The 26,197-nt window shown below is 38.3% G+C and overlaps 1 long non-coding RNA gene across 2 annotated transcripts; it reads right to left on the reverse strand.

Moving 5' to 3' along the window:
* Positions 1 to 1,336: 1,336 nt before the first annotated feature.
* On the reverse strand, positions 1,337 to 14,213 carry LOC113116125 (uncharacterized). Of its 2 annotated transcripts, XR_003293979.1 has the most exons (5): positions 13,949 to 14,213; positions 12,438 to 12,488; positions 10,021 to 10,322; positions 5,108 to 5,307; positions 1,337 to 2,654 (listed from the first exon to the last, which is right to left on the reverse strand). It is a non-coding gene; the product is annotated as an uncharacterized LOC113116125 (long non-coding RNA). The 2 variants fall into 2 exon arrangements; XR_003293980.1 differs by lacking the exon at positions 12,438 to 12,488 and having other exon boundaries at positions 13,949 to 13,963.
* Between the last annotated feature and the right edge of the window lie 11,984 nt (positions 14,214 to 26,197).

The following is a 26,197-nucleotide window of genomic DNA, read 5'->3' on the forward strand; positions in this document are numbered from 1 at the left end:
ATTTTGGAGGCCACAGATGCATTCTTGCCACTATTCCACAATCCTCAGCACATGTGGTTCAGCAGAATTTTGATAATATTCTACATCCCTAATCTTACCCACACTTAACAACTACCATACTAACTAATAATACACAGCAAATCAAGAGTTTGAGGCAAAAAGGTTTGTTTTTAAAGTACCTTTTATTAATAACCACACAACATTGTAAAAAAAAAGCACATGTGTGAAAATATATATAAGAAAGAGTGTGTAAAAATGTCATATTATTAAATACTTTTATTAAATATCAATAACGTCCTTAAATAAAAATGTAATGTATGACAAGCGTATGAAGGCAGTTTGCTTACAAACAGTTGACAGTACAGTCATTGACTGACTGGGCAGAATGGACGAAGCTTAAGGTCATCAGTGAAGGACACATCTAGATTCTCTGTCATTCACTTACTGACCCGGTTTATTTTGAAATGCCAGCAGTTTTGTATAAGATGTTTTGGTAGGTGGATGTATAACTCTTTTCTGGTCTCCTTTGTTCTCTTTGGAGACCACAAAGACCACCATTTGCAGCATGCTATCTCATTCACTTCTATAAGTGATGCTACTGAGTGTAGTCAATTTTTTTACTGAAATTATTTTGTGTATTTTGCACTCTTTGTAACTAAAAACCTTTTTGAAAACTCAAAAATTATCGGCATTTGGCCACTGCCGTAGTAGTCCTATACACAGAGACTGAGTAAGCTACATTTCTGGTTGTTTAATTGACTAGTTAACATTCAGACACAGACTTGGGTCTCGCCAAAGCATGTGTCAGATCAGCAGCATTACGGCCTACAGTACACTAATGCACCTTGTCTCCTGGCACACGGCCACGCAGATCTGAGCGGCCAAGAAATGTTGGACTGTAATACTCTAGACTGGATGTGGTTCATTGCTAGTTGAATAAACCCAGAACAAATCCCAAAAATCTTAAAAAGAAAATGATTAAGTCTTATATACCATAGAGTGAGTTTCAGTTTCACTCACAATCTGACATTGCTGACAATGCTGTGCATTTAGGATTCTTGAATTTAATTGTATGCATATGAAAATTGTTCTCCAAAATATCACTACAGCAGAAGTTTGTTTTTAAAGTAAACTTTTATTAATATCCACACCAGGACATTAAAAAGGCACATGCGGAGAAAAAAAAAAAGGCAACAAAAATATCTTATACATTTGCGTTCTACTGAAACATGAAAAGAAAAACACACAGTAAGATAATGAATTGAACTATAGCATAACAAGTTATTATGGTTATCATTACAAGAACATATCTAGCTGAAAATCACTTTCTACAAAATCCCAGAAAAATACAGAAGTTACAAACTGCATAGTAAAGGCCCCATTTCATCAGTCCATTGTCCATTCACATTAAACTTGATTTGTCAAATTTTGCAGGGAAATAAAAAAAACAGATTATCTCAGTTTAACTGAAAGGATAATGCTGTAATAAAAAAATATTTGAAGAAAAATGATTATAAAATACATTGCACAATTCTCCTCAAATTGTAATATATTTGTAAAACATTTGCATATTCAACTGAATTCTTCAGCCATGATTGATTTTAACACAAAATACAGAGAGACATTTAGAGAGCATTTAAAACCCCTTAAATTTGTTTCTATTTGAGTGCTGAAACAAAAATGAAAAAACACAAAAGCTAGATGAAGATGCTTTTTAGTGGTCGATGACACAGTTTGTTGTTATTTTAGTACGAACTAAATATTCATACGTATTCTGCTAAACATTCTTCGCACCTTAGAACAGATTTAACCTGTTGTCATAAATAAGCTGCTCTGATCTGCCTTCTCTTCCAGGTGATTGCAAGCCCAACGCAATTGCATAGAAATTAAAGACAACAGCTCTCTGTCCAACAAGTGTGTGACACACAACACACTGAGCTGTCCAATCAGAGTGCAGTATCGTTCACCGCTGCCGTGGGTCTCACACTCATACATGCAGAATCTACAGAGCCTCACATACCATTTCTAATAATTCCTGTTAGATTTAATTTAGTAATCAGTTATTGGAAAAATACATAGGGAATGTACACAGGCCACTTTATTTTTCTGAAAACTACCAAACTAAAACAAAACAGTTTGCGTGTTATAAAGTGCATTATGCTAAAGATTGTACCAAGACAGACTAGATAAAACTGTTAAATTTATTATAAGACATTTTTTAAATCGCTTTCTTTAATTGATTGGCTAAATGATTGGCCTTTAAAAATGACATTTTCTAGAAAACCTCATTAAATTCACTATAGAACTACCCGAATATAATCTTTATATACTTGGAGAATCCAAACAAGTGCTTTTGTTCAAATACACAGTTTGTTGAGTACTTTGACCCAGACCTGTACAAACTCTTTCTTAGATTCTCCTCACACACACACACACACGCGCACACGCTAAGTTCATACAGCACTTAGAACATTAGATGCTATAACTGCTTGAGAAATGCCAATGATTGAAGTCATGTAGAACAATTAAAGTGCTGTCTTTTATCTGATGTTGGGGCACATGCATAGTAAAGACCCGTTTGACTCCATCAGCCCGTTTCCGCTCAGATCCTCCATTTAATGGATTTTCACATTATTTGTCTTGACTCTAAAAACCTGAAAAGACACAAAAGAAACAGGAAATGTGTTTAGTGAAATAATATTTCTTGATATCTGACCATTTCAAATCAAACACATTTGATTACTGAAAACTGCCAGGTTATCTCATCAGGACTGGCTTTTGTCCTTTAAGATGTTCTGTTATTGGATTTTTAATGATTTGTTTCTGTTTTGTAGGATTTTAAGAAGGTTGCAGCAAATAAACACCACAGACAGGCCGAGTGCCAGGTTGAGAGATTGAGGCTGAAGTTGACGGTGCCTGTGCGCTTGGTACAACATGGAACAGAAGCAAAGACGAGGCATGTGACAGAACCTAAACCCGGAGAACTCCAGAGTTTAGTCGCTCCATGCGGCTTAAACAAGCAACTCGAGGCATGCAGGTGATTAAGAACACAAGAGCTGATCAAATATCCACATTCGTTTATATTTATAGGGTTGCAATGACTCTATCGCTCTGTTTCATTGTCAGAAAACTGGATAAGTGGAAGTTTTTGTATGATGGTCGGCGTCTGTATCGTGACGCAAAAAACGCACCACCCTCTCTGCTTCTCTTTCATTCTTTATTTCGCGATTTCCCTCTCTGCCTCTGGTTGTGTTCCCTAAATGAATACTCATTGGAGTGTTACTGTGTCTCTGTCTCCCTCCTCCTGTCCCGGCTGAATAGAAGACTGAATTGAGCAAACAGTCAGCCTGTCAGCTCAATAGGCAGTCTGACCATGAACTCTGAGTCCTTCCCAGGCACCCAGCATCATCGTCAAGAGGGGGAGGGAGAGACAGAGAAGGTGGGGGGGGGGGGCAGACAGACTCAGATTTTGGGGGGCCCTGGTGCCCATTTTTTGGGGGAGCCTCATCGTGGTGGTTCCCAAGGCTGGTGCCTGCATGGAGAGGCGAGAGCAGCTGCTCAGAAAAGGGGAGCCTTGTGTGTATGTGTGTGTGTGCAGACAGGAGAGTGTCTGCCCCTTTGCCCCAGCCACCTTGCACGCTCCCAGACGCAAGCTGCTGCAGATCCTTAGTTCCTTTTTTTTTTATCTGATGTGCTTTGGCTTTGTTTTTACTGTGCATAACTAACCGTGCCGTCCCTCAGCCACTCTTCCCCCCAGTTTGCCACCTGTTTACTGTGGCACACTTAGATTACTGAAAACAATGACATGATTGTAGACCCAGTGTGACTGCAATCCTGTAATTCTCTGCTACCTGCATTAAGAGTTGTATCACCCTTGAACTACATAATTCTTGTTTTGGAATTTAAAACATAATGTTACATGCATTTTTTATGTGATTAAAAGTGGAAAACAGGAAAAGTTTTCGTTTGGCCACATTTGCAGTTTGCAAAAATGCTTTGTGTTGCTGTTCTGAAAGTTTGATTTGCACACATTGATATCCTTTTCTAGTAGTTGCATTAGTTATGCACTACCTTTCAAAAGTTTGGGGTCACAAAGATGTTCCATGCTACTACAGTATAACATGAAGGTACCAAGTAAATCCCATGGTGCTGTAGTATTCCCATTTAATACCGCCATCATACCTCATGGTACTTTGGCGGCACAGGACATTTCTGTAAGTTCTAACATGCATCTTCTTGTCTTGAACAGAGATTCTGAGCTCTGGACCTACGCTAGTCCTCCAGTGTATTGTCTGGACTTTCAGTGATGGGATTTAAACAAAGGCAGTCCTCTAAGAGAATGAAGGACAATGGCCTGTATTGTTTACTTTGCTAACTCACTTAATCAGGCACAGTCGGCTCGAATTGGTGTTTTGGTTAAGCGGTTTTTAAACTTATAGTTTCCTGGCCTTAATAACAGTGCGGCACAGTAAGCTCGCCACGGAGAACAATACTGGACTTGTCTGGCTCGCGACTCTTAGAAACCAAGACGTACAAATGGAGCCCGTCCTCATTGAGACCTCTCTATCACGCTCTCTGCTCCTACTCTTGCTCTCTCTAAGCATGTTTTCCCATTAGTTTGTCTTTAAATAGATGCTAAATAGTCAGAGATGTTCGCTTATAGTTATGTAAGACCAAAAACAGCAATTGGTTTAGCTAATTCAAACTCATGGGAAAGCTAATATCATGACGACCACAGCTGAAAGCAGAAGGGAAGTCTTGCTGTTCTTCTCAATAATGGCAGCACGCCATCTCCTTGGCTGGCATGGTACGACGACAGGGCAGCAGAATCCCTGATGGCGATCTATTCAGCGTTGATGCCTGCAGATGCAGCTCTGCCTCAGCCATTGTGTCGGGGAATGATTTAATGCAAATGACTACAAAACATCTCCCCGCCCCCTTCAGCGCCTATCACAACCAGGACGTGTGATATTCACAATTAACAAACACATCTGCTGTTATGAACAGTGCCTTTTAACAGGGGGAACGAGAGGGGATAGTATGTGTAAACGAGAAGAGGTGAGAGAGAGGAGGGTGTGAGACGCAGGAGAGTGATGGTGGGTCATACCTGCTTATTTTCCACTTCCATTTAATGCCCGGCTTGCTCTAAGATGGTGGCTTTGTGCAAACTGCATCTCGTGACGGGAGGAAGGGGGCAGGCGAGCAGCGAAGGGGAGGGGAGCAGCAACACCAGCAGGACGACAGCCACACAACCAACCTGCCCCGCTTCTTCACTCTTTCCTTTCCCTGGCATCAAGGATGGTTGGTCTGTTTGAGAGTGAAAACGAAAAGATGAAGGGCATAAATGCATCAGCATGTGAGGGCATAAGCAAGATCAGGCATGCGCGCACACACACGCACACCTTTTCATGTCTGTTCTCATGGTAAAGTCTGCCCTGAGCATGCAAATGACTTTCATTATGCAAATGCATGCAAATCAGACCCAGCCATCTGAGAATCAAGGCTGGGAAAAAAATCTACACAGAGATATTGAATGAAAGAGACAGAGAGTGAAGGATAAATCCTTTGGGTGGCAGGAGGCGGCTAACAGAACTAAACGCTGTGTGGAGGAACAACGGTGTCCCAGAGAGCACAAAAATGGCCGTTTAAGATTGGAACATACTCTTTCTTCATGGCATTTTAGTGTGCACACAAAACGCAAACCCTATTTGAGTGTTAAAAAGCTCACTATATCCATAGCTACTGATCCATGTCATAGTTCTAAATTAAAATATTGAAAGTTTTCCTGAAAGTATGCATGTTGACAGAGCTCTGGAAGCATAATGGAAATGGAAGTCAGATAAATCACAGGGAATGTTCTAGACAACACTGAAACACTCATTGGGGTGGAGGATGAAATGTGTGAAATCATCTTACATGCCATGTTAAAAATAATCTAGTCAGGGTGGAAAATTATATTTCCTGCCCACCAGATAAAAATACAATTTTACCAATTTTACTTTTTTATATTGAATTTTATATATTTAAATGGAATAAAAAAAAGTTTAATTGGAAATTAAATTGTATATATGTAAAGATTGTTTTGTGAGTTTTTTAAAACTCCACATTTAATTAAATGTGTTACTTGCAATAACTTTGTTACATTTTTTCTTTCTTTTTTTTTGTTGTAATATTTGAAAATTGTTTCTACACCATTTTTTTCATAGGTCACAGAGATATGGCAAAAATACTAGCCTCTACCCAGAAAGCACCAGAATTACCAGTACCAGCCCAAAATTGAAACCCAATCTCACAGGTTCATCTTGAGCCATATCTTTAGAGGATGGACTATAAATCCCTTTTAATCATCTCGGAAGCTCAGGGAGTCTTAATTGTCTGGTGGATGGTCCCACAAGGGGAAACGACTCAGCATGGTTTCTGAGGTAGCTGAGGTAGAGATGGTCTTTGTTTTAAGGTGGCGTTAGCCGGGCCGGAGTGTGAGAGAGTTTGCTGAGGGGTAAATAAAGAGGGATTGAAGGGGTGGGGTTCTGCTGAAAAGCAGCAAACCGTCCCTAATTGGCACTTGACATTTTTTTGCTGTGGCTGGATAAAGTGGACCCTCTCTCAAGACCACTCCAAACGCTTGCTGGAAAAGTGCCTTATGCAAATACTGCAAATAGGAACCATTGTCTGGCCTCTGACATTAACAGCTGAGGTAACAATAGGACTGTGTGCTTTCAGTGGACATGTAGGTGTGTTGAAGAGAGCACAGGACAATGAGGCAGAGAGTGGACGGCATGTGAAAAGCCATCCAAATGATGCTTCAGAAAAAAAAAAAAAAAAAAGTCATTTCACCAGAGCGAGTACTAGTTGTCCATGCCAAGCTTTCAACAGAATGGCCCATTAAAATCAGACAATCAAGCAGATGCATGATTTTACAACATCTGAATATTTGTTTACTTCAGTTGGTCCTCCAATAAATCTATGAGTGTAAATAATTCATATAGCAGCATTCGATATTATTATTCAGCTATTTTCAGACACGGTCTAAACATGAACCCATTGTGCAATTACCCATTCATTCCTTTAGACTAAATTTGAATGTTGAAATGAGAACGGTGTGGTCTTCTTGTCGCCGTACAGCGTGTGTGATGAATCAGCCTTTCATGTAGTCAGGACAGCGTTTGGCTACACCTGTTACCGCTGAGTGTTTAATCCCCTTTGTGTGTGTGGGCCCATTGACTTCTCTAACAGCCCAAAGGGAATTCACAGTTCTGTGGGGCGACGTTAGGGCAGGAGGGGGTCAGAGAGAACGGCGTGTATTCCTCAGTTTCCTCTCCAGCAGTGCAGCCATTTTGAGGCTCTGTTGGTGAGTTCCGTCCAAAGAAAGAGAAGCATTGCTGGGGGCAGGAATCAGAGCGACGCTCACTAAAAGCAGCCTGGCTGATGTGACTGGGATGCTGTCAAAAGGTTGGTAAAGGAATCCATTGTCTCTGTGACAAGTGGACTGGCTCTATTGACAGTACAGTTGACGGGAGAGTGGAGGGGGGTGGTAAAGATAAGGGCACAATGCCTCGTTTTCTAGTTGACACTTGAAATTGGAAATGCTAAGTGCAAGAAAACTGCCATTCGAGCTTTTCCTATCTGTTCCCTGCTCTCCAGAAAAAACTGAGGAGAGACCGTTCTGAGTTTTATTTGAAGCCAGCAGCAATGGCTTTCATTATATCTCACACGCCTTGATGTGTCCAACTTGAATGCTAACTGCAACCTTAATGCTGGACAGTCAAGGTATGCTAACAAATTCAAGTAATTTGCCAAGAAGCATCACTTAAATATTATTAACAAACACCTGAAGAATATACTCTGAGATATTTATTTTATTCTACTTTTGTACAATGATGAGTGATATGATCTGCTACATAGAGTTAAGTTTCAGTTTAGGTCTTTTTGATAATAAATGCATTTATACAAGGAAAGCAGGCAAAATCAGGACAAAACAAATAACTGCAAATTATAGCATAAATTCTAAAGCTGCCTTTTTACTAACCCTGACAAACAATAGACCAAAAGTCATTTATTTACAATTGAGTGTAGAATTAGAGCTGTGTGAAGTTCTGAACATATGCGAATACTGATTTGAGCTTCAGTTGTGTGGAAATTCTTTTTTTTTTTTTTTTTTTGGCTAGTCCAAATGCAACCACTAGACTGGTATATTTGACAGATATATTTGAAAATTCATTATTCATTAGTTTTACCATAGTGAATAAGCGGGGCGGATAACAACTGCTTCACAACCAGTTTGAATGTTTTATAGGACTGCCATAAGTGAATGCAATGTGACAATCCTAAACAAATAGCAACTTTTGTCAGTGATTTTAATAAATTTGTTTGGTAGAAACCAGTCTGAAACATTGGAGGACACGATCTAGTCAATGCAAAAGTGCATGTAGAATTTTTATACACATGTAGCACACATTTGATCAATCTGCCTCAATCTCATTTATCTAATCAGTGACAACATTCAAACTCTATTTGTCATTTGCTCTGAGAGATCTACGGTTTAATCCCTTCACCTGCAATGCAGCAGCACTGTCTGTGGCTACAGCAGTAATGCAGCGCCTCACCACATAGATTCCATTTTCAACGTCTAAAATGTACCTGTTACTAAATCGCATTACTAAATCAGTTTACTAAATGAAAACCTTTAAATCTCATTTAACATGTCCAAAGGTGCGATGATCTGGTGGCTGATGTCCATCTACTGATCACAAACATAATAGTGAAGCAGAATTGTGGTATTGGGCTCCTTATGGCCAAAGACTTTTCAGGTTCAGCTGCTGAACCCAAAGACCTGTATTCAGGACCATCCCAACAAGCTTTGCCACTAAGAAAGCGGTCATCCCCGATGCTGGCTCCATCCCAGCCCCATTTATAACCCAGCCAACTGTCACATCCAATCAAGAACCTCTCAGCACAAACTTAACAAATTTGAGTTCAGACAATTGTTGATTGTTTCTCAGCACTGGCACAAGGTCCGAATGCATCTAAAGCTTAGAATAGCAGCCAAATTTGTGTGGGAACGCTTTAGCCCGTTAATTATTCAAACACATGAGTTGAATTGAGGGAGTCTGGGTTGGTATTGAAAAAGACAATGGGGTCTCAACTCACCAATCTTGTTTAACAAAGGTAACGAGTGAATGAGCTTTGTGCATTCGCTGCAGACTAATACCGTGGAAAGCACCAGACTGGGTGTTAGAAAGGCACCTGTGGGTGATCGTCATGTGGCCCTAGTGTTAAGCCTCGGCCTGCTGCTTTGTGCTTTGAGACTTACAGATTAAACATGATCATGTTTGACCAACTCACCACTGCCCTGAATGTTCGCATAAACCAGGTTTTATCCAGACAAATCTGCAGTTTTTGTGTATCAGAATTTCAAAGTCTCATTCTACAAAATAACCTACATTTAATAAGTGCATCCTGCTGATATTTGTTCAGCATTATTTTCATTCTATGCATTATTTATAATGAGAGGTGTTTTGCTTACTGGTGTGAATGTGCATTTTTCCTGTTCCTCTTAATTTTTCTGTGTTTACAATGTGTCTATGAATTGAACATCCCATTTATTTGTCTATACTAGCCAGATCTAGTCCCTGAGTAATGCATTTTACATCAAAAGACATTGCAGTTGAGTTTGAAAATTTCACATCTGCTCTTATAATTTGTTTACTTTCATTTTTCATGCACATAAGTATGACAAATATGAACAAGCTCCATAACAGGCTTCTCAGAAAGAAAAACAAATTGATGTTTTGTACTTGCATATTCCTTTAGTTCTAGGTTAACACACCTTTTACAATCGCATTAAGACCAACTAAGAGTGGAAACACTATTTTTACATGCATTATAAGGAGGGTAATGACAAGGATTGGGCATTACGAGGAAAGATGATGCTGCAAAATACTTTATATGAGAAGGGGGAGCAATCATTGCTTGTTTGTCGAACAAAAAAATAACAGTTTAAGAAAAAAAAAGGCTGCTTACCTTCTCTATCAGCAGTGATGGAGGCCATTTTGTGACTTGCTCTCGCAAAAAGATGCAGAGATTGAGGAGGAGAGAGAGTGAGGGAGACTTAGAAGGAAAAAGAGGAGAGGAGAGGAGTACAGATCTCAAGGTGGGGTGATGCCTTTCAGGTGTGTAATGGGATTCTTGTTACTTTCGGTTATCTAGCTTTATGAAGAATGAATAACACTCATACAGCTAGATAACCAAAGATAACAGCCAACCCCTCCGGCCACCCGTCCTCTTCCACCATATGAAAAACCCAACCGGGGTGGAACTGGGACCTGAAAAGGGAAGATTTTTTTTATTGTTATTAATTTTGTAATTAGGACTGCATTGAAGTCAACTGTATTTATACTTGAACACTAGGGTTAATTAAACCTGATGTGTTTAACACAAGTCATTCATTAATGATCATGACTGTGCTAGGGGTGTCTTTTATATAGACTACTAATTATTTCTCAGGCATCGCCTTTAAAAGCTGACTGGTTAAAACTTGCTAGTATAAACTTGGCTATGAGTTCACCAGTCTCAACTGTTTTTTAGAAATGCAAGGGGTTCATTCACTGCTTGTTGTCTCTGTCTTATTTTGCAGGCTGATCATTCTCCCTGTGTGAGAGATGGCTTCAAACGCACCCCGCAAAGGCTGGGATTTATTTTTAAATGGGAAGATAGACCCTGGCTGTGCTGATGGAAAAAAAGGCAAAAAGAATCAAATCGCTGTTGTTTGTGTTTCAAAAGCCTGTCTTCCAGTGCTAAGTGGCAGAATCATGAGGTCTCTCTCTCTCTCTCTCAGTTTCTCTCTCTGTCTCAGACTCTCAGTCAATCTGATTTTATGCAAATAAAAGAGGAGCTGGTCCAATTAAAAGCCTTTGTGTGAAGGGAGCCCCTCCCCATACACTCTCAGAGGTGTTGCAATCAAAGAGAAGAGGGAGAGGGAGAGAGTGTCATCACTTATTACAGCCTTTCAAGCCTGGTGAAAATGGCGACACGGGCGAGTTCAAACCATTTTATTTACTCTACACACAGCTCATCATCTAATTATTTTACTAACAGCACCAGCAAATTATTAACAGGAAAAAAAAAGTCCTCAGCCAACTAGCCTTTTTTGATTGTAAATGCTAGAATACTTCCCTGTAAATGAACAGTTAGCACACACAAACGTGCTTTCATGCATGCTCAGAAAAAAAGCCTCACAACTGAATATTAAAATGTCAATATAAGAAAAACAATAATAATATTTTTATATAATTATGTGTGTTATCTCACACCAGCCTCACAACAACCGTGTACATCTAATTAATAAAAATATTCTATCCTCGATGGTTTATGGAATTTTTGTAATTTGTTATTTATTTATTTATTTTTGTGATGGTGGCGGTGAGATGATCACAATATTCACGTCACATAATACGTCACTTCAAAAGGTTACCTCTTTCTTGTAGGCCTACTGCAAAAATATTGATTGATGGCAAGATTGAACGGGAAAGTACATTAATTTACTGATCTGTTAGACTTGACTGTAACTAGTTGGTTTCCTAAACTGATGTTTAATCCACTCCACCTAACACCGCAGAGACACAGTCGTGATTAGCTGTTTTCGTGTGATTCAGATAAGCGATGCTTTAGGCTTTAAAAAAAAAGATTAGTTTTTTATGTCTCTTTTTAATCTTAATCATTCGAATCAAACAAATCTAAAATAAATTGCTGATTTAGGATCTTATCAGAAAAGAATACAAAATATTGACCTTAGGTTTCATAAGAATAAGTTCAATAAGAATACGAAACTACAGAGGAGACATTCATTGGCCTGTTTGTTTCTTTGTATCTGCGTCTTTAGATATGGTAGGCTGTATCTGAATTTATTTTAAGGATTATGTCGACGTGAAACGCGTGCAAGACAACATTGAGAATGCATTAATTTGATTAGCTGTTTACGAGTAACTGAAAACCTATTAACATGTGAATTAAAAATGAAGCAATTATAAGGATAAGAAACGGAAATGTATAGACTGTTGTATAAAAAATACTACAGACCGAAAAAAAAAGTTTGACTAAACTTCTTATTTACAAAGTTTGATACGTTACACTAAATCTTGTTATTTGTCGAGGAAATTGCTTTTAAGATAATTGGAATGATTCGAGTTTTGTCAAGTAAACTGGTCGTTAGCTATTATTTTCATGTGCGTTTTATTCCTATTCAGTATTTTGTGAAATTAAAACAAACAAACAAACAAACTACAAATGTTCTTTGGCTAAAAATAAGTATAGCTATTAAAAAAGGCTCCTTGGTTGTGTGTTTGTATGTGTGTGTGTGTGTATGTGTATAGAACAAAGGCTAATACGATAACAGCAGGCTACATACATTAAAATCAGAATATCCTAATATTTGTTGCTACCTGTGAAACTTGTCCCTGGTGTAAAATCTCTCTCTTTCTCTAACAGACGTCCTAAATGGGGGGAAGGAAGAAAAAAGAGCACACCGTCAAAAAAAGAACTTTTTTTTTTTTTTTTTTACTTTAGAAATACATTTCCGACTGAGTATTACAGCGGTGTATAGGCTAGTACATTTTGGAATGATATAGCCCAGCTATAACACAGTCCACATGAGCAACAGAGATGAGATAGACCACACCTTAAAGTTCGCGGTGGGGACGAACCTGATATAGACTACAACCTAGAACAACTTTTTGTGTGTGTGTGTGTTAACATAAATGTACAATTTACGTCACATAGCCTACTTTAGACTGCTGATATTTTACTGCATCAATGAACATAGTGTATAATGCAAGAGATGCACAGTCCATAAGGATTCAATCCATGAGTGACGCTGGTCATCCTTCGGTCAGTTGTCACAATCTTATTGTTAATATTTTGCAATGTTGTGGTGTGGGGATATGTAGCTCTACATAGTCTACATATACAGGCTACATGTCTGTGTAATATTTCCAAACTTAAGTCATAACACAGTATATACAGGTATAACGCATTAATCATATAAGATAAATGCGACAAAGCGAAGCGCGCGTGAAAGAGCCACGTGGTGAGCAGACACTCGGCCTTGTGATAAATCTGAACGCTGGCCATCAGAATTAGACACGTCATGCGAACAGGCCTCTTTCTCATAAACACCACACAATACAAATTACAGTCATTCAAGCCAAGGTTTTTAGAAACAATTCTTGAGTGTATTTGCTGCAAAGTTCTGTAAATACACATTATAGCTTTCCTGCGTCAGCTAGTTGGAATGAATCAGACGAACGAATTATTTATGTTATTCTTGTTTTATTCTGTGGCTTAATAATAAAAGAAGCTTCAGTCAAAACTCATCAGATAAACCACGATGTTTCCCACGGTACCTGTTTATCAGAAAACTGGTATATATTCTAAATGAAGGCTTTTTTATTCACACATAAAGCTTACTGCTGTAACTCTAATTACTCTAATTTGTAAAAAGCCTTTTGACGCTGACATTTACAGACCAAAGATATGTGAATAATAATAAAATAAATAAATTCCAAAAAACACTGACTTATTCAATGGCAATAATTTACAGATTAAAGTAAGGGACCAAAATACAGACTTATGAGTTGAGTCTTCTTAAAGCGAATCCGTATAACGAATTCCTAACCTTCAAACCATCTACTGGCTTCTTTCTGTGAAAAATGAGATGACTACCGATACGATACTATTGACTATTTTCTGTTAATTGCTCCCAAGACGGATGCACGCGCCCTGATCACCTCTAACAGCCTCGCGTCTCGAGCGCCAAACCCTACAAGGACCGCTACACGCGCAACCTGTTCTGGGACTTATTTCTAACAATTCTCGCTTTACCCTTAAATAAAATCATGCAGTAGCTTTATGAATGCATTCTACTATACAGACATAAATAATAGCGTATACTCACTCCTATCCACGCGCATCGACGATCTTTAGGACGGTTCGCAATGATAAATGTGCGCGTGCCAGCTGCGTGCACTCCAGAATGTTGTCTAGCGCTTCGGTCCTCCGCTTCATGGCTGCGGCTCCGCGTGACGTTGCAGTGGCCCCATCCATTCAGCGTCTCCTTATCGGGCTGAACGCAGTCTTTTCACCCATATTTCCCATTGAGATGCTCCTCTCCTCCCCTACGGAGAGTGAAATGAGCTGCTCGTTGTCCCCCCTCTCATCATTCCGCGTATTAAATGCTTGTGGGCCTCAACCTGCAAGCCAAAAAAACATATAGCATATTGTAAGCCCTCCCCTTATGACACGTTGCGGGTACAATTTGTCCCCACCCTCTTGAATTAGCAATGCAAGGCTTTTTAAATGTAAGGAGAAGCATTTTAATTTGCACTCTTTTGTTAACAATTATAATAGGCTAAGTTGTCTCTAACGGTTCTTGCGTTAGACATTATTTATAATGAATATAATGTATAGATTATAACTGACATGCAATGACTAAGTTTGATACTCTCAAATAAGAATATTTGCTGTGTAAATGCCTACACGTTCACTGTGGAGTTTCTATATCTGAGCCTCAGGAAGGCCTTGATTGTTGTGATGCAGTGGTGAAATGAGTGCCTTTTGTAGAAGAACTAAGAACACTTTGACTTAGAGACTCCTTTAACTGTAACCCACAGTCTAAATCAAGTGCACTCGCTCCCAGCAACCCTTTGTCTTTGGCTTTTCCTCTGTGAGTGTCTAGGAATGTGACCACTGAATCGGCAGGGTGAAACCGTGCAAATCAGCTTTAACCGTCAGGACCGAGAGTAGACCCCAGACAAGGGGACAGAAAGGGGTCTCGGTCGGTTGATTATCATAAGAATCAGATCGCTGGGGATAAAAATCTCCTTTGAATAAATTACCGGTTCAATAGGAGGCGCGACTGCCAAATAGACAACTCTGTCAGAGGCCGCTCGTCTTGGTTTTTCCATCAGTCGTCCGAGTCCCCTTTTCTAAAAGCTCAGACTCTTAATGCGTCCTCTGTCTCAAATTCCTTCGATTTCCATTGCTTGTTGTCCTTTCTCCAGATCTGGATAGCACGCGAAAGCCGCAGTTACCAGGGCACCGAGGGCATGCGGGCCTAGAACCCTTCGTGAAAGCCAACCCGTCGAGAAGTAATGAGTTAGAGATAATGCTCCAAGGCATCGTGTCCAACAGAGATGCTGTGAGAATCAGACAGACACCGCTCAGTGATGGCACGTCCCAGGGTCATTATCATCAATTATCGACCAACAACATGTTTCTACTAGTCCATTGCTTTAACACGTCTCAGTCATTTCCCGAGGGATCCTCCAACACGTTTTTATCACTAGGAGGTTCTCCTAAAATAAAGGAACACTTTGCGTTTTATGCTTTCCCAATTTAGACCTCAGGCCTCCGGAAAATGTTGGATAGGCTAATAAAACCACACAGAAAATTCGGAAGTTCCAGATTTCCGATTTCTCCTTAGTGAGTAAACAGTCCGTCAATCACATTTAAGTATATTTCTACATATAAAACCGTGTTATTATTCGCGGCATTATATGCGTGTGTGCTTGAGACGCTGCTTGGGAGAAATTATTGTATGGTTTTCTTAGCCAGCGCGCGCTCCAGAAGTCAGGCTGTTGAGATTTATTCCTAATAAGAGCACGTGTTTGCGGGAAGGCGTATGACTAACTCCGCACCACGATTTTTGGCCACGAAAGTGTCCTAGGGCTCTCAAAACGATTATCCGCAGTAAAACTCATGACAGGGATTGAATTGCATGGGCTGAGCTATTCTGGTCTTTTCACAATCGGCCTCTTGGTAAAACGTGAGCTCGGGCTTCAGGAGAACGCAACGTACATTGGCACACAGCCTAAATCCCGCTTCCTGCCAGTAATGACTCAGGAGTAGCCTAAATCTTATGTTCTATCTTGAAATTGTGTCTATGCATTCAGACAAATGTCGGTAAAAAAAAATGCATGGTGTTTGTGCAACTCGTGTTTTTATTGAAAGTGATTTCAAATGAAATAGGCTAGCAGGGTGAATGAGATGATATATGGATACTAAAACAATGAAATGATAAAGAAAGAAATAAGCGCAGAACAATATAATATCTCATAACTGCAGCATTACAAACTTTATCATCCTTTGACTTTTCTTCAGGTGTTTAGTCATTTTTCTCTATGTGATATTATATTAACTATTCATCAGTGCATCACTTTTTATTTGCAATAGACTGGTTGGTTCTGCTGATTGTAATAATAATTATCAGGTGCAAGTTGTTTTTCACCTGATTCAGCATTTAGAGGTACAGTACAAATCTCAAATGTGGTTTACAAGTGAACACATAACAAACTAATTATATTGCAAGAGGGTAAGATAGAGTGGAAGTAAGGTAAGTCCACCACTGAGTGTTTGATTGTGTGTGTAGACAGCGATAATAGTGTAGAAAGACCTATATCCAAAACAAGTCTTTATTTTGAGCTGTTATACGTGCTAGGCTGTACTTGTAAGTTCTGGTTTTTGATTGGAATGCTGGTCGGTTCGGAACCCGATACGTGATTAGCAACTCAAATGTCATCTTTTGTTACCATAAATCCAACTGAGTATAACTACTCAGTAGAGGAGCGTGCCTCTTGCATTGGATAACTGCAAAAATAATAATAATAATACAAAAATAATAATAATAATAATAAAATAAAACAAACAAAAACACCCAATAGGAAGAGGAGGAAGAAAGAAAGAAAAAACATTTAACATACCTTTGCTAATTCTGGAAAAATGTCCCATTGTAACAGTAGGCTACCATCAACTACACATTTTTAATCAATAGGCTTTTGTGTCTTTACAGGGAAGATATGTGAACATTAGACATATAGGCAAATACTGGTTAGGCTATTGAACTCTCTATTACACAAACAAGTTTTACCCCAACCCATACAAAATTAATGGTTATTTGGAAACGGTAAGAGCTGTTTTCTCAATGACAAATCCCCAAGCCTGGTCTAAATGAAAAACAAAAATGGCGTTCTGACATCTCCCACGCACCGCCTGACAGGGTTTGCAATTAACCCTAATTTGCATATGCAAATGACCTGGAAATTCGTTTTGACTACAAAATGGGGTCGAGTGAAGCAGCAGACGACTCGGAGATTAAATGCACAACTTTATGCCATATATTGTAATCTTTATGACTGAAATGATGATAGAATATTTATTTGAAGCTGGAAATGATCAGAAAGGCAGAGTCCGTCGTGAGATTGATCTCCGTTGTATTAGGCTTCTCGTTGTCGTTCATTAAAGCCATTGTTGCTAGTCTGGCGCCGGTTAGGCTCTGTCCTCACAACCACATTTTAGGTGTTTAGTCTGCAATGTGGTAGTTAACTCTTTCTGAACTACGTCCAGTGATTGAACCGTATTCAGTAGCCTATTGATCAAGTAGCCTATTCCAAAATCCAAGTCTTAAATTCAGCACGTATAGCCTGTTGTTTAAACAGTGAAATTGAAGCATCTCACTCATCAGCAGCCAATCTTTTGGTAGATCTTGTGCTGAATTAATTGCTTAACTGATGGGGTTGTGAGAGTTTATGAAGTTTATTTATTGAGGCCAAAATTAGTCTACATTCAAATGTTATTGCTTAATACATTGCGTACAAATTGTTATTGTTAGATTACAAAGCAGAATCTATTATTTATTTTTGACTATAACTTTATATTTGTTACAGGCTTTTTAAATAATTAATTTAGTCATTATATTTATTGTATTACGAAAAGATCATGTATTTAGAATTTGATACAGCCTATTAATTAAATAAATGCAGTGTTTGACACGCTTATTTGACAAAATGTTAATCAAATGTACCAAAACGCATACGTGACGTCGTGAAATTAGTCCCGTGTTATGGTGTGGAAAAGGAGAAGCGTGTGTGAAATAAATTCTTTATGTGTGACCTCTGCCATTACGGTAGTTAATTATGAATCTATCATATCAAGAACGGCAGTTTACATATAAGAATTTAGTTTTATATTTTAAATTAACGAATTTATTTAGCAAATTAACGAAATTATTAAAGTAAACCTAGATTGGATAATCTGACCATTGAATCCGTGCCAACTTTTAAGCCTCTTCGTTGGCCTGTGCATATATGTAGGTGTTGTTGTATATGTGTCTGATTGTCTTATCAAGGTCTGTCATTCCTAAGCAATATAGAGAAAAAAATAAATAAACGGACGATATTGTGTCCATATTTGTTTCAAAATGTTTTATTTTTTCTGCCATAGCATACCTTTTCATAAGCAATAAATTGTTGATTTTGTTATTGTAAATTGTTATAAATAAACAATTATTTCTATATGATCATAACTGTGACGCGAATAAGCTCAAATATAGATCCTAAAGGTTTAGGATGAACATTAAATACTTAAGGTCAAATTTGGGAGCTAGTTATATCAACCCCTTCAATTTTCGTCTGCCATCTATTATAGAGCTATTAACCTTCCACAGCAGACTGAGGATGGATAGACGTCGATGGAAAACTTCCACCCTGACCATTCCCTTTCTGACTTAAAATAGAAAGGGGAAAAGGAAATAGAGTTGACTCGCTGACTTGTTTGACTAATCCTTCTCTTTTACTCTTTTATGGGATCAAAGAAAACACCGAAAGAGGAAAAAGAGCTGTAATTCGATGCAGGGGGGGCAACAGGGCTGATTATCTTTTTCAATGAGTAAAGCTACAGGTGTCTGAAATATCAGCATGGTTCTCTTGTAGGGCGTAAAATAAGTGTAAGATTGAATCAGGAGGACCTGGGTCAGACTACAAAAAGTAACCCTACCGTTAACCAAACGTGCTTCACTCCAAGAATTTAGAGTTTAGGGAGCTTACCTCTTCACCCGATTCCACTCTTTGATAATTTGTTATTAGGCTATTTGTTTGTTGTGTAGTTTTGTTTTTCGCTCAATTGTTTCAATTATCTTGCAGTATGATTACCTGTGATTAGCTTATGTCAAAAACTATTCTATTCTATTCTATTCTATTCTATTCTATTCTGTTGGAATAGCCTATGACTAAGCTTGTTCGCGTTCTCGTGTTCTGGCGCTGTCCGTGAAACGGTGCTGAAGTCAGTCCTAAGGAATTCGATTTCGTCTAATCCCACAATGTAAATGTTTTGTCAGATAACATAAAAACTTAAATGGTTTTAGTCAAACATATTATTTAATATGACTGAATATACCTGAGGTTACACAAATGAAAAACATTTTAAAGTAGGCTACAGGTAGATAAAGGTAAATGTGCCAAATAACAGCTGTTCATGTTCAGTTGTACGTACAAGTTAAACTTTTATATTCGGCGTAGCCTATAACGTGATGGAATTTAAGCCTTCACTGACTTAGCTTTTGAATTTCTGTTTGTTACTGTTTTGCTCAGTGACACGTGGTAACACGTGGTGCTCTCATCTGTGCGGCCTGACGTTTATCACGTCAAATATTCGTAAATAACGTAACTCTTTATATGTCAGATTACGAGCGAAGACTCACTAAATGTATTTGTATAGAAAATACACAATAAATAGGCAGGAAAAGTATTGTTAAAACACAGGATGAAAGTTGTACAATATTATTTATACTACTAGTTAAATAGGTTATAGGCTATATATGTGTTTATGTGCGGCTGGTTAACAAAATAGAATTGAGTGCACGTCTCTGTCTTTTTCCTTGTCCCCTTCCCTTTTCTTTAGCAGTCTTTGCAGAGAAGTGTGTCGCAGCATGACAACTACTTTTACAGGCTTCTTAGATGCGGCCAAACTCTATCATCCTGATGGAGGCTATCTGAGATTAAGTATACACCTCCCTGTACGGCACAGTTTACCATAGTAAACAGTCTTCATTGTAGCCTTCTTTATAAGTTATGAGGACTAGCAAAATAGTTACGATTAAAAGCGTAACATGGCCATTGCGTTAAACAGAAGTTGAACTTAACTTGAGTTCTAACCTAAATAATCTTAAAATTAACTTAAAAAAATAAAATACACAATGTTATTACACATTGTGAATTTTAGTATACATAATCTATCTGATTTTGTTATTGGCAAGAGCGTTCTTGAAGCCAAAACTTATTTCCAGTAATGTTATTTGACATAAAAAAATATATATTTTAGTATTTTCTCAAAATGTTCTCGCGAGATCCTCGAGACAAAAAAGAAGCTATATTTAGCTGTTGTTCAGCACTTGTGGCATCGACAGCTCCTGCTGCATCTGGTTTTATGCTGAACTCGTTAATAGACTCAAACCTGGTCCAGCTGTCTTCCTGCAGAGGACCCCATTTTAAAGCACTGTACCAATTTATGCCCTTTAATACAGTTGAACTTCTATTTATAGGCTAATAAAATATGGGTGGAAATAGGGACCGAGATGTTCTGATTAAATGTATATTAACGAACGATCTCTTAAAAATGATATTTGTTCATGTAAAGATACCACAGTAACGACACGTTTTAGAATTATGAATTCAAATATTAGTAATAGTAAAATGAATAATTTTACTTTGTATATTATAATTAGCCCAATTAGTCTATATAAAGTTTCTGAAGAAGAAATCTAAAAAACTAAGTAAATTAACATATGAATAGATAATATTCTGTTCCAAAGTGTTTGTGTGAAACCTTCACTACAGACAAACTGTGACAAACTGTGCTTCACTGTGTTTGGGCAAAATGACTCTAAGTGACAGGTATAAAATGAAGTAACCTTAAAATAAATCTAATGTCTTAGAATTTTGAATGAATAAAGAAAGAAGCTGGAAGGCACAAATAAATCATTCTTTAAAAAAAAAACATTAAAAAATAAATGAATAAATAAAAACCTAAGGGCCCACAGGAAACGTGTGAGCTGTTTGCAAACCATTTCCAAAATTAAGCTCTTGTCAATTTGAAATGAGATGTTAGGTAGGCTTCATGAGAACAGGCCTGGCTCCCGGTTTAAATTTCACCCTCCTGAGGGAGATTGTAGCCTACATAAACATAAACTGCTCATTTGCATGCTCTATCCCACGGTGGAAATTACAATGCATCATAATTAATATGCGCATAAATTAAGACTGAGAGAGGGTCCTAGATTCCGGGCGCAGGCGGTCCTCTTAAAGAAGAAAGAAGGGACTCTGTTGGCCCAGGAACAAGCTGACTGTTCACACGCTAAATTTCAGTAGGAGGGGGCAACAAACCCGCCTTCCCATGCCGCTGCTGGCCTGGGCCCAACACAATAACCGAGCAAGAGAAGCAGAGATTAGTCAAACAGCTTTGAGATATTTCTTCTTTTATTCACAGAGACCAGCAGATTACTTCCCTGGTCCTCCACCCCATCACTATGACTTAATAGACTAATAGTTATAAAGTTTTCACTTCCCTACATGACAAGTGAATATCACATTCATGGTGATTATATTATTACATTAAAATTAAATTAAGAAAACATAGGCTACTGACACTTCTCCTCTAGGTAGATCATTTTTAGAGAGAGATTGACTACCAAACAGTATGTTTAAACAAACGCGGTGGTATTTATCTGTAGCCTATATCTTTTACTGTGACATATCCATGACAAATGCAGGTTGATGTGGTAGACGAATCAGTATCATGAATCTATATTGGTGGCTTTTGATAAATAATGAGAAGCTCAATATCTGCAAATTTGGGGCCTGTAGCTCGCTTTCCAAAGCATAATTATTAAGCCTTGAATGCCATCTGGTGGTCATTTAGGGTTCATGCGCTTTTTAAAAAACTGCTCATTTTCTAGTGACGCTGTGACTTTTCAAATCTTCCCATTGGTAATTAACAAGTATTTTTCAGTATCTTAAATGGTAATTTCAAGGTTATATTCTATCTATCTATCTATCTATCTATCTATCTATCATACTTTTTTTTCTGACAGTAACCAAGTTATTTTTTGAATGCAATGAAAAATGCAATGAAAACAAAGAGAGTAACTCTGTTTTTCATTACATTTTTTTTAAATCACACACACGCACAAAAAAAAAGCTTAGTTACTGTCAGAAAATAAAGATTGATTTAAAATCTATCTTCCTGAAATTTCCTGTCCTGTAAAATACCTCTAACTCATAAATAATAATAATAAAAAAAAACATTTTCTTTTTTTCTAATTGAGATGTCATATGTGTTGGCTATCTGTTTGTATCTAAATACATACATATATATATATATATATATATATATATATATATATATATATATATATATATATATATATATATATATATATATATATATATTCCCCTACCTTTTTCTTTTATGTTCTTTGTATTTTGAATGGAGTGTTAATACAAAGAGAAAACAAGGGCAATATACTGTTTAGACCCTCTTTACTCGGCCTTAATTTATATTTTATCAGTTTGAAAGTGACGTGACATACAGCCAAGTATGGTGACCCATACTCAGAAATCGTGCTCTGCACTTAACCCATCCAAAGTGCACACACACAGCAGTGAACACACAAACCGTGAACACACACCCGGAGCAGTTGGAAGGCATTTATGCTGCAGCACCCATGGGGATCAGTTCGGGGTTCGGTGCCTTGCTCAAGGGCACCTCATTCATGGTATTGCCGGCCCGAGACTCGAAAACCACAACCCTAGGGTTAGGAGTCAAACTCTCTAACCACTAGGCCAGGACTTCCCCAAAGGTAATTGCCAATTATTGACAATTGCAAAGCCAATCATATGATCCCTTCCACGTGGGGAAGTCATGGCCTAATGGTTAGAGGGTTGGACTCCCAATCGAAGGGTTGTGGGTTCTAGTCTCTGGCAGGACGGGATTGTGGGTGGGGGGAGTGCATGAACAGCTCTCTCTCCACCTTCAATACCACGACTTAGGTGCCCTTGAGCAAGGCATCGAACCCCCAACTGCTCCCAGGGTGCCGCAGCGCAGCATAAATGGCTGCCCACTGCTCCGGCTGTGTGCTCACAGTGTGTGTGTGTGTGTGTGTGTGTGTGTTCACTGCTCTGTGTGTATGCATTTCGGATGGGTTAAATGCAGAGCACAAATTCTGAGTATGGGTCACCACATACTTGGCTGAATGTCACTTCACTCACTCACACTTCATAAATAAAACATTTCTTATTTAATGATTTACTTAATATTATTATATTATCATATACAAATAATAGTAAATTCTGTAACTATCACATTGCACGGTGAATGCAGTATCACAAAGTGGGGTTGGGTCATTTTTGGGGTTGCCCTGCAGATGACTGCATTAGTCCTTGCGATGACGTAATTCTAGATCTAGAACAATAGTTGTTCTTTGACTATTTTCAAGTAATATTTATTTTAGAATTTTCCATTATTATTATTGGGAAACATATTGTATTATGATGATACGTACGATAGTATTCGACCTACTTAAGCTTACTATGCGTTTGGAAAATCCTCCCTTGCTCTTTCACTGCTCTGGCCACAGTGTGGCCACTAGAGGGCGCAATGTCACCATCCACAAACCACACGCGCAGCATCGAATTCGCAGGTTAAACTTTGAATACAGTGCAAGCTTCTCCACTACCTCACAGAATACCAAGAAACTTACTTTTCGTTTGCTATATATATATTAAAAAATAACTATCTATATTGTACATAAAAATGCTGGGTTGAATAAAACCCAGTAGCCTACTGGGTAAAATATGGACAAACCCATATTTTTGGGGGAGGTTTGTCTATATTTTAACCAGCACTGGGTTGTATTTAACCCACTGTGTGCTGACAATGTTAACTTTATGTGAGGTCTAAAGCAACAGAGTGTCTTGATAATCATATTAATACAATGCATTAATTAGTATAGTTTATTATGTTCAATAAAAAAAGTAACAAAAAAACAAACAAACAATGCATTAATAAGCATGCTGTCAACATGATAGCTTTCAAATCATAGCTAAACAGAAACCATATATGGGGTAAATACTGATTTATTTACAATATATGGTAGATGAATTGCATTACATAACACAGCCTTGTCACCCATGATGCTGCATTTCTCTCCAGTGCTGATTTGACCATGAAAGACATGTAGACACTTCAAAACGATTCGTTTTTAATAATAATTTGAGTCTCCTTTTTCTAAGCTTTTCCACTTACTGATTTCTTGCCTGTTCCTGATTGCCATACTTCCAGCAGCTCATTGTGGGGTACGTTTGATAGAGGCGGGAGGGTTTGTTGGCTTTGTTGCCATAGTTACAGAGAGTTGCTAGGCAGCAGACAGGATGCTACGGAAGCCAAGTGCAGCAGATCAGCGGGTCACTGCAGAGAGGAAAATTTTCACCCACACACCTTTCATCTGAATTAATACATTCAGAAATAAAGGAAAAGAGAAAAGGAGCAAATGAGGCAGATAGAGAGCGATGCATGGAGAGAAAGAAGCAAGTGTGCATCTGCACATGCATCTGTGCGTCAAAGAAAGAGTGAGAGAGGGGGGAAAAAGAGAAGGAAATGAGAAGAGAATCCATCTGTAAAGTGTCATTTCCAGCTCTTCTCAGCTCTGAAAGCAGCTGGTTTGAAACACGTGTTCAAGCATACAGGTACCGCAGCCCTGTGACTAATATTAAGCAATTGTGCCAAAGAGATTAAACTCATTTAAAGTTTATCCCCTCTATACAGTCAATACTGGCCCTGAATAACAAAGCACAGCATGATGATGTTTTGTTATGCACTCCAAAGATGTAATCAAACTTTTTTTCCCCCTCTCTCATAACTGCCCACCATGGTCGGTCAATAACTGCTCCCAGATCAGAGGGCTTGTCTGAGCCATCTCTGTCATTGAAGCCCCACTTTCATGATTGTTTTTGTCTGTAGTGAAGGTTTGGTGGCTGAATGGCATTATGTCGAGTGTGCAGGCTGAGTGTAGGAAGCGAGTGATCTGAGAGAGGGCAACAGGGTGTCCATCTGTTTGTGTAAATGCTCTTCCACAAAACCCCAGTGCATAAGCTCCTTACATAAGGAATAAAACAGAGTAATCTCTCTTCTCCACAGGTAGGCCTATATGCAATGGACTACATTACTGTTGCTTCATTTAAGTAAATGGATGGGTCTTTCTTCATAATTTACTTAAGAGCAGCACACAGTTTTTCCTTTATTGGAGACTCATACGAGACTTATTACATATGAAATAGCTGTTTTTGACTAAATTCAAAAACTACACTAAACTAAAATAAATGTAAAATTAAATAATGACAATTTATGTGATAATTTCCTCAAGAGTAATTTGTTTGCATGGATTGCATCTCAAATAAAAGGCAGACTTGAGAAGTTTTGCTTTTGAGTCCTGTGACTTTAAGTCTTCCTCCATCGCAGTGACGCACGTAGCTCTGATCCGAGTATATGTCGCAAGTGCATGCTCATTACTCAATCTTTTAAATAAGTATTCGGCCTTGTTTTTTTTTGTTTTTTTTTTTGTCCTCGTTTTATTTCAAAACACGTGGCGCTGATTTCCAGATTGATCGGTGAAACTGTATCCGTTTCAGCTTCATTCTAACTTACTTGCTGCACTCTGACATTTTCATTTTTCTCTGTCTGCATCGCCACCATTCCCTCTGTAAACACTATATTCCTCCACGAAAAATAGGGCTTTCTATGCTTTAATGGGATTGAGCGAAATGTCTCTTTTCCGGAAACACTAAAACAGTCTGGTTCAAATACTATATTTTATATCTGTGTATAAAAACAGGCTGTTCTCTATACTTAATGTTTCCTCGTGGTTAAAAGAATAGCCAATAAAATCCATGAATGCAATTCTACTCGTGATTGATTGATTGACTACTTGTGATTGATTGCTTTGAAAAAAATTACTTGCTGACGTAACCTTCTGAACCGTGCACGTCTGATATGATTAATAATAAAACGTTTTTAATATAGCGCACCAATATTATAGGCTACAATACAACACCATGCTTGAAAGTTATTTTCCAAGATATTTACACATTAAAAATATTTCAAATATATAATACAAAAATGTGCAATTATTACATCCCGGTTCTCAAATGTAAACACGGAGAGGAATTTTACAGGATTTTTCATTGAGATGGGGAGGCGGATGAATACATAAACCGCGTCAGCGTGTCTTCCTACTGCACATTTGCCCCGCCCACATTTCTGCTTCCACTCTGAAGCGACCATACTTTAATCCGATTGGACGAATCACGCGAAGCTCGTC

This window comes from Carassius auratus, chromosome 16 (genome assembly GCF_003368295.1).
Source record: "Carassius auratus strain Wakin chromosome 16, ASM336829v1, whole genome shotgun sequence".
Classification (NCBI taxonomy): Eukaryota; Metazoa; Chordata; class Actinopteri; order Cypriniformes; family Cyprinidae; genus Carassius; species Carassius auratus.